Raw genomic sequence first — 9,217 nt, 5'->3', positions numbered from 1 at the left:
TATATTCAACAATGTTGGCTCGTTGTTGCAATAACCTAATAAGTGCATGGTCATCCAAGAGCCTAAGATAACTATAAAGTCCAATTTCAAAAGGAATGCAAAAACCATAGTAGTAATAGTTACTTCCAATATTTGAAAAATTCGTTTTTGATATTGATTTGTTTTTCTCAAAACAAATAGTGGGAGTATCATACGCTACTAAATTATAAATGAATACAATTAGTAGTTATATATATCTCCAATATTTTGAAAATTGTTTTGATATTGATTTGTTTTATGAAAACGAATAATGGGGATATCATATGCTACTAATTTCATTAACTTTGGACTAGTAGTTATAATAGGACAATTTATTTGAATGTGATTAAATAAATAAAATTGATGAGACCTTAAAATCCCTCAACCAACATACAATATTAAGTTGAAAGCGTAAGAGTGCTTTGAACACTTTTTCGTGGCCTTCCACCGTGGTAGGCTCCAAGCGTTTATGACTTGTACACCGCCTTCACCCTATCATGGGGGAGTGCAAAGTGCATGCTTATATTCAGGAGGAGTTTATTTAAAACATTTGATGAGGTTAAGGTAGGCAACGAGTGTGGCCAACATCGTATCATCGTGAGGTCATACTTGAACCCCTAGCTAAATCAGCATGGTGGGAAAGAACTTAACTAAGAGAAATGATGCCAACATCGTATCATCGTGAGGCATTGTTTTCTAAAGGCCAAAAAGATGGGTAATCACAAGAGGTTGTTGTGAATGGGTACTTGTACCCTCTCATTATTATTTTTGCCAGCCGACATCGTATCATCGTGAGGTGGGCTTGGTAATAGTGAGCCTCCCATAACCCGCTAGGAGTTTTCTTTGAAATCTCCCGGATTCCATCTTGAGGGATATGGAATTTGCCAAAAATGGTGGGTGGTGTCATTCGGTTTAAAGACCCGAATCGTTTGACTTAATCAACAACCAAACTAATTATTTTATTGTTTATGTATTTAGATATGGTTGGAAGCACACTCGCGAAAATACTCGACAAACATTGCCTAGAGGGGCACAATTTCCCATCATGGTACCGTAATGTCAAGATTCTCCTAACATTGGAGAAGATTGTTTACGTGCTAGACAAGGCTCCACCTCACATACCTCTCGGCCCTGAGGCCACTGAGGATGAACGTGGTAAGTATGACAAGCACGTTGAGGATGACACACAAGCCAAGTGCTATCTGTTGGCTTCCATGAATGAGGAGCTACAGAGACAGCATGAGGGCATGGACAGTGCATCTTCCATCATACTCCATCTTACGGAGTTATATGGTGAAGGGACGCGCAATCGTCGCTTTAGCACTGTTTGTGAACTTGTGAAGACCAAGATGGTCAAGGGGGCTCCAGTGCATCAACATGTACTGAAGATGATAGGATTCATTGAACAATTGGAGAACCTAGGTACTCCACTTGACGGGGAATTGGCCCAGGACTTCATATTGGCTTCTCTTTCTTATTCATTCTCGCAGTTCGTAATGAACTACAATATGAATAAGATGGATAGTACTCTCTCTGAGTTACTAAACATGTTAGTAACTGCCGAGAAGACTATGAAGAAAGAGAACGTTGTAGGGACTGCTGCAGTAGCCTACAACAAGCCATCCTCTTCTAAGGTCAAGCCGCAAGGCAAAGGCAAAGGGAAGGAGAAGAAGTCTCCCACTCCTAAGCCGCAAGGAGGAGTGAGGAAAAAGAAGGCAAAGGAGCCCAAGGGGACTTGCCACCACTGTGGAAAGGAGGGGCATTGGAAGAGGAATTGCAGGTTATACCTTGCAACTCTTAAGGACAAACCACAAGGTATGGTTTATGTTCTTATCTTCAATTCTAATTGTTAGATCTTCTAAATATTTATATTTGATATAAAGGGCTAATCACTTGTATAATTGTATATAGGTGGAGGAGCCAAGTAGAAGAGGAACAAGCAAAGAGAAGTGTGGAGAAGGGTTCGGCCACCATGTTTTTTGCTAACTACTTAGGAAGTTTGTTAGGCATTAAAGATAGTCTTTAAACTTTCTTATTTTGTTAAGAACTTAATGTGGCTTCATATGATGGAAGATCACTATTAGTGCCTAAATATATAAAGGTATTTATATTAGTCTCTAAATGTATAGAGCTAATACTTTTTTGTATTAAACATTATGAATGTTTGAATTATCATATTAATGTAATGTGATGTATACCTTCTAATATATTATTTCCTTAAAAGTAGTGTTATGAATTGAATATTGTCTTGTTGTATCCTAGTTGAGATACAAGATTTATATCACTTATTGTAATGTGATAAACCAAACTTTAGACTTATCAATTATGGATAGATCTCACATGTAGGACATAGAAGGATACAATGAATCTTTAGATTTGGTTCCAATTGTCTACCTATGAGTTCTATATGAATTGACAAAGGTCTAGAGATTCCTTTCTTGAAGAAAAGGAAGATCACATTATAATGATATAAGTAATAAGAAAAACGTTTCTTATATGGTTATCACTTAGAACACAATAATCAAGATCACTCTTGATTCAATTAGTAGTTTTGAACAACTAATTGGGCATTCTTTAAATTGTTTTAAAATGTCAATTGTGTTAGTGATTAAACCAAGAAAGAAGTGTCTAAATCTATAAAATGTTTAAAGACTTTAGTCACTTATTAACGAGACATTAACTTAGTGAAGATTGAAACAAACGAGCTTGAAAGGTTTTAAAGCCACTACACAATGTCTTCTACCCGTATACTCCACGTTTATACATTTTGAATGTATGAAATGATTTCTCATTAAAATCATGAGAAATAGTGGGAGGTGTGAAAATGGATATAAACTTGAATATGATTGGTTTATAGTTGTCAAAAGAATAATAGTACTTGACTATTATTGAGAGTTTGTGACTTTAATTGTTAAAAGACTCAAGCTCTTCAAATGTTAAAATTCCATGTTGTGTAACATTCTAAAGAATAGTCTATTAATGTTGGTTTCGTCAACCTAGCATAAAATGGTTATATGTTGGGAGTTGTCCATCATTCTCTTTTATGAGAACAAGCTAATAACAAAGCATATGGACAAGTTGATGAAACAAAAGAGAATAGTCTTTGAATGTTGGTTTCGTCAACCTAGCATAAAATGGTTATATGTTGGGAGTTGTCCATCATTCTCTTTTATGAGAACAAGCTAATAACAAAGCATTTGAACAAGTTGATGAAACAAAAGGGAATAGTTTCAAAATGAGTCACAACATATGGTTTAACAACAAGACAATCCAAATTCAATATCTCATGTAACTATAACGCTCTATGTAGTTTTGATAAAGAATTATATCAACCACCTAGAAGGAATGGTTGAGTTTCTATATCCTTAGTAGGAGCCATGCTTCCACTAAAGACTTGGATAATTCTTATATGACTACATTAAAAGATCTTAGTATGACTAAAACTTGAAGTATGGTGTATGACACCATATAATTTAAATGAATAGACTTGATAAAGCAAGTTACACATTTCAAATGGAATTACTTGAGAAGGAATTCTTTTGTGTATGATTCGTTTAAATAACTTGTGTTAGCTAGTGTTGTTGATAGTCTCAAAATTGTTGAGACATCATCAATAAGCTAATGGATCTCAATGATTGTCAATGGATCCAAGACAAGTTAGTGGGAGCAGTATGCATTCAAATCAAGAAAATATAATCGTTAAGTTTTTGAATGAATGCTAAGTTACAACAAGGCCAGTGGGAGTGATGTCATATTTTGAGCAACAAGATATGAATAAAGTCTATTTGATAGACTTGATAAAACATAAATGTTACTCGAAAAATGACAAAAAGGTGACACGGTCAATTTTAAAGTATAGACTTGAAATTGGACTTATTGATGTAGCAAGGCTATCTCAAGGATATTATTTGGGAAATTAAATCTCAAATGTTGAAGATTTAGGAAAGCATTTTCCTATATGATAGAAAATCACTTTCGTAACCCTTATAATGAATGTGTCATAAAATCACAAAAAGGGACACATGTATGGACTTGTAAAGTAGATACCCAAAAGTGAAGAACCACAGGGGTTGTCACTTTAAGATATTACTATATCCCAGGATCAGAACAAAAGCAACTGATAGAGTATTATTGCCTTTAAGAAAGGAACATCAGAGTGGGACTCTGGAAGCGTGCGTTCACTTAGGTTATTAACCAAAGTGAAAAATAACCCATTTTAACAAATGGAACTTCATAATGGATGAAGTACTAATCATATGAATGTATTGTAAGTATTGTACTACAATGGTCTCAAGGTTGGAGCAAAATTTGTATAAAGTATATAAACGAAATATATAATGATATATTGTTTTAGAAACTGCTTCAAAAGGTGTTTTGAATGGAAAGGGTTCTTTTAGAACCAATGATTGAATCCAAACCATAAGGTCGTTAATAGGATACTACGACGTAATGGGGCGATAGCTCAAGCCATGGAATCAAGGTCTCATCAAAGTATTCGAACACAAGAAAGAGACATCATCAAATGTTTTGGAAACATTTGATAAATGAATCCTTTTAACTAAAAAGGGATTAATACATAACCAAGTTAATCTACGAGCATAAGCTCTCTCAACTAGCTTGTATAAGATACACTAGTGATTGACTTTAGTGCAAGTGGGAGATTGTTGGAAATATGCCCTGAAAGTCAATCTTTGGAAGAAACCTTTCAGGACAAATGAATGGATGTATAGATGACTATTATACATCAAATGGCAAAGATACTAATTAGGACTATCTCAATGAATGATATATGTCCTAAATAGTGAATCCATGGACAATGGATCGATTGAAGAAGTAATCTAATGATGTTAGACTACAGAGACCTTCTTCACATAACCGTCATGTCCAAAAGGTTCCTGGTTATAAGATTGTCGGAGGGAAACTGACAATGCATAGACCGGTACATACTATGTCCGCTTCAATTGGAAGGATGGAAAGTTTCATCCCATTCGTCTAGTGACACTAAGACAAGTATGTAGGTGCTCATTAAGGGAATGAGTTCACTGAACACAATCGAACGAGAGTACTTGCATGGAGGTCTACTCACATGTCAAGCAAGTAACTCCTATGGTTGGAATAATGTAAGTAGTCCTTTGACCTGAGGCATCGTCGTTGTCTTGTGGTTAAGTACTTGATCTTTGATTATGTTAAAGTCACCCCATTCGCGGGTGTCCACGGCATAGTTGGGGTTAAGCCACTTAGTTATGAAGGCAAGTGAATGCGCAACAAGGAATCTCTAATCTTCGTTAAGAGAGGAAGAATACTCTAAGATATGATTCGGGAATCTTCGGCCGAAGTATCGAGCGTAATAAAGGAAAGCGTTCCTGTACGACTCAATTGAATCATATAAGAAGGAATAATCACATTAGGGGTTTGACATAAGATATCCATACCCTAGTGATGTGATTGAGAGTATTGTTTTAGAGAAGGATCGAATTACATTGTAATTCCAACTGAATAGGTTCTCTGAACAAATTCTACATTAGCTTGGGTAGCCATGATATATGGTTAGATGTCACTCATGGCTTGTGAGTTCTTCTAGATGATTAAATGTAGTAGTCAAAGAAGAAGGTGAATTAAAAGTAAGTTTTAATTCACTAAGTGATTGGATTAAATATAATCAATTGGATTGATGCCAATCACCTCACTGCCTTGCTAATTAGAACCTAAAACGATTGTTCACCAATACACTCTTGTAGTGAGTAATTAATGGATGATGGAAATAATTACTCAGATTAATTAAGTGTTGTGATTAATTAGAAAGTCTAAAGAAATCATAAAAGCGATATAAGATCGTTTTGGGCTTAAAGAAACGTTTGGGTTTAATTGGGCCTAAACCCATTGGGCTTTTATTCAAGCATTGGATGACTTGAAATAAATAAAAGCCCAAAGCCCAAACAACACTAAGGGGGCCGGCCATATAGAGTGAAAGAGGGAGAGAAAGGTCAAATGTTGACTTGTTTATTTTTGGCTATATAAGGAACTTTATAGCATATATTTTCATTAGGGTTTTTGAAGTGTTGAAAGAACAAAAGGAGAAAAGAAAAATTATCTCTCTAACACTTACAAAGGCCGGCCACCATAAGGGTGATTTTAACTAATCATCTTCTCACCCTTTTGGTTATTCCTTCATCATTCTCACTACACTAGTGGGTGAGGATCTTTAGAGGTTTTCAACTTTGGAAACTTGAAGAGAACCTAGGAGCACTCATTCTAACAAAGTGGAGGAGGCAAGGAAGGAGGCTAGGCTCAAGGACTTCAAGGAGCAAAGGTCTTGGAGGTGGTCCATCCTTGGTCTAAGATCTAGATCAAGAGGTATAATACTACTCCTAAACTTTGTCCTTAAGTAAATTTGTTTTTGATGCATCTTACATGAACCTATGAACCTTGAAGGGGATTTACATGACTAGAGCTTTGATATTATTTGTTAAAATGCTTCCGTTGCTTTCGTATATAAATTTTGAATTGTATATGCATGCTAGTCACTAGAAATCCCAATATGAAATCTCATAAATTTCCCTTCACTATATGCATACATGATATTGTGAAGGTAGGCAACAAGAATGACTAACATCATATCATTGTGAGGTTGTTTGTGAACCCCTACTCGAACTTGCATGGTGGGAATGACTTAACTAAGTGCAATGGAGCCAACATCATATCATTGTGAGGCTTCATTCTTTAGAGGCCAAATAAGATGGGTACTTGCAAGAGATGCAAATGAGTAAGCGTACTCTCTCATTATTATTGATCCTAGCCAACATCATATCATTGTGAGGTGGGCTTGGTAATGATGAGTCTCCCATACCCTACTAAGAGTTTCCTCCAAAACTCTCGAATTCCGATGAGGGATATGGAATTTGCCAAAAATAGTGGGTGGTTCTATTTGATTTAAAGACCCGGATCAAATGGCTTAAAATCAATCAATTTATATTCGTTATGTATATTTGCAAACGCTATCCAAAACTTGACAAAGAAAAAGCCGAATGCTTTAGTTTCCGGACTTGGTACTACAATCCCATAGATTGTCTATAATGGCTTGTATATGTACCTAAGTAGTCTCATCCTCACAATCTTCCTATTGATAATGTATCATTGGAAGAACATGTTAGATAAGTCTATCATAAAGAGGACAACACTTTTAATGTCATAATTCTTCAATTGCAAATTGTTGTATGAAGAAGTAAGAGTTGCTTTGAACAAGCCTTAGTTAACGCAAACATTAGTGCTCGTTTCTTTGTTACATGAACAAGGAACTTGAGAAGTAAGCACAAGGGCATGGACACTTTATGTGCCATGATTCTTCACTTACAAATTTTTGTATGAAGAAATGAGAGTTGCCTTGAACAACTCTTGAAAGTTTGTAATTATGTTTAGAACATAATAGTTGGTTGACAAAAATAGTCCATCAACATGGACTTATGATGATTTTGAATCATTGAGTGTTGAAGTGTTAAACCACTTCTAGAGACGGAAACTAGGGAAGGACTTCACCTTTGTGTCCCTATCCAAATGGTTCACTAAGTTTATTGTAAACTATATAGTGAACAATAACCACACGCTCTCCAAATCGTTTGATGTGTATAACACAATTGAAATAAGTTTCAAGAGAGATAGTGGGAGTTTAAGGACCATGACTATTGTAGTCAAAGGAGAAGTCAAATGAAGAAGGGGAAATAACTCCAAGGGAACAAACTTTCTTTATGAAAGGATGGACATTGGAAGGGGTGTATGTCTTGATGGTAAACGTGGTTCAGTTGTCAAAATGCCGAACTCTAAAACTTACCTGTGAATATCCAATCATAAAATAACTCGGCGTTCAATGCGCCGAGCCCAGTAATTTGTAACACCTAACTTCACCGAGAAGGCTAATGAGATGACCTCTGCCAACAAGAACTCGAAAATCCTTCTTGGCCGAGACTTGGATAGATAACCAGCCGGCCCCGACACAGTGCTGTTTATCCAAACTGAAGGTGCTCCAGGGTCTCTTCTAAATTCATTTAAAAAATGGCTGAGTAGTAGGCCTAGATAATGGATATCTATATGTTACCCATAGAAGCAACCTTGAGAATAACGACGTCACCATTATACATGATTCTCAATCATGTGGTTTAGTCTCTCATTTGAGTTCATAAATGAACTTTGCCATCCAAACAACATTGTTGTAAGCTTCTATATGGCGATATTGAAGGGAAATTTATGAGATTTCTAGAATGGGATTTCATAATGACTATCATGCATATTCAAATCAAATTTAATATACGAAAGCAGCGGAAGCATTTATAACATATTATCAAAGCTATAGTCATGCAAATCCCCTTCAAGGTTCATAGGTTTATATATAATGCATCAAAACATTTTAAAGAATCAAGAACAAGGTGAAGGTTAGTCTTATACCTCTTGATCTAGACTTGAGACCAAGGATGGACCACCTCCAAGCCCTTTGCTCCTTGAAATCCTTGAGCCTAGCTTCCCTCCTTGCCTCCTCCACTTTGTTACAATGAGTGCTCCTAGGTTCTCTTCAAGTTCCCAAAGTAGGAAACCTCTAAAGATCCTCACCCACTAGTGTAGTGAGAAGGATGAAGGAATAACCAAAAGGGTGTAAGAGAGGTTAGTAAAAACCCCCTTTGGTGGCCGGCCTTTGTGTAGTTTAGAGAGCTATTTTTCTTTTGCCTCTTTGTTGTTTTAACACACAAAAACCCTAATGAACTTTATCTCTATAAAGTTGCTTATATAGACAAAAGAAACCTAGTCAACACTTGACTAATTTTCTCTCCTTCCCCACTTAATATGGCCGGCCCTCTTTGTGTTGTTTGGGCTTTGGGCTTTCATTTATTTCAAGTCATCCAATGCTTGAATAAAAGCCCAATGGGTTTAGGCCCAATGGGCCCAATTAAACCCGAACGTTTCTTTAAGCCCAAAACGATCTTTATCGCTTTTATGATTTCTTTAGACTTTTCTAAATTAATCACAACACATAATTAATCCAATTAATTGTTTCCATCATCCATTAGTTACTCACCACAATAGTGTTTTGGTGAACAATCTTTTAGGTTCTAATTAGCAAGGCAGTGAGGTGATTGGCATCAATCCAATCGCTTATATTTAATTCAATCACTTAGTGAATTAAAACCTCATTTTAATTCACCTTTCTTCTTTG

This window comes from Malus domestica, chromosome 13, assembly GCF_042453785.1.
Source record: "Malus domestica chromosome 13, GDT2T_hap1".
NCBI classification, from domain to species: domain Eukaryota; kingdom Viridiplantae; phylum Streptophyta; class Magnoliopsida; order Rosales; family Rosaceae; genus Malus; species Malus domestica.
This window is presented reverse-complemented; position numbering follows the sequence as displayed.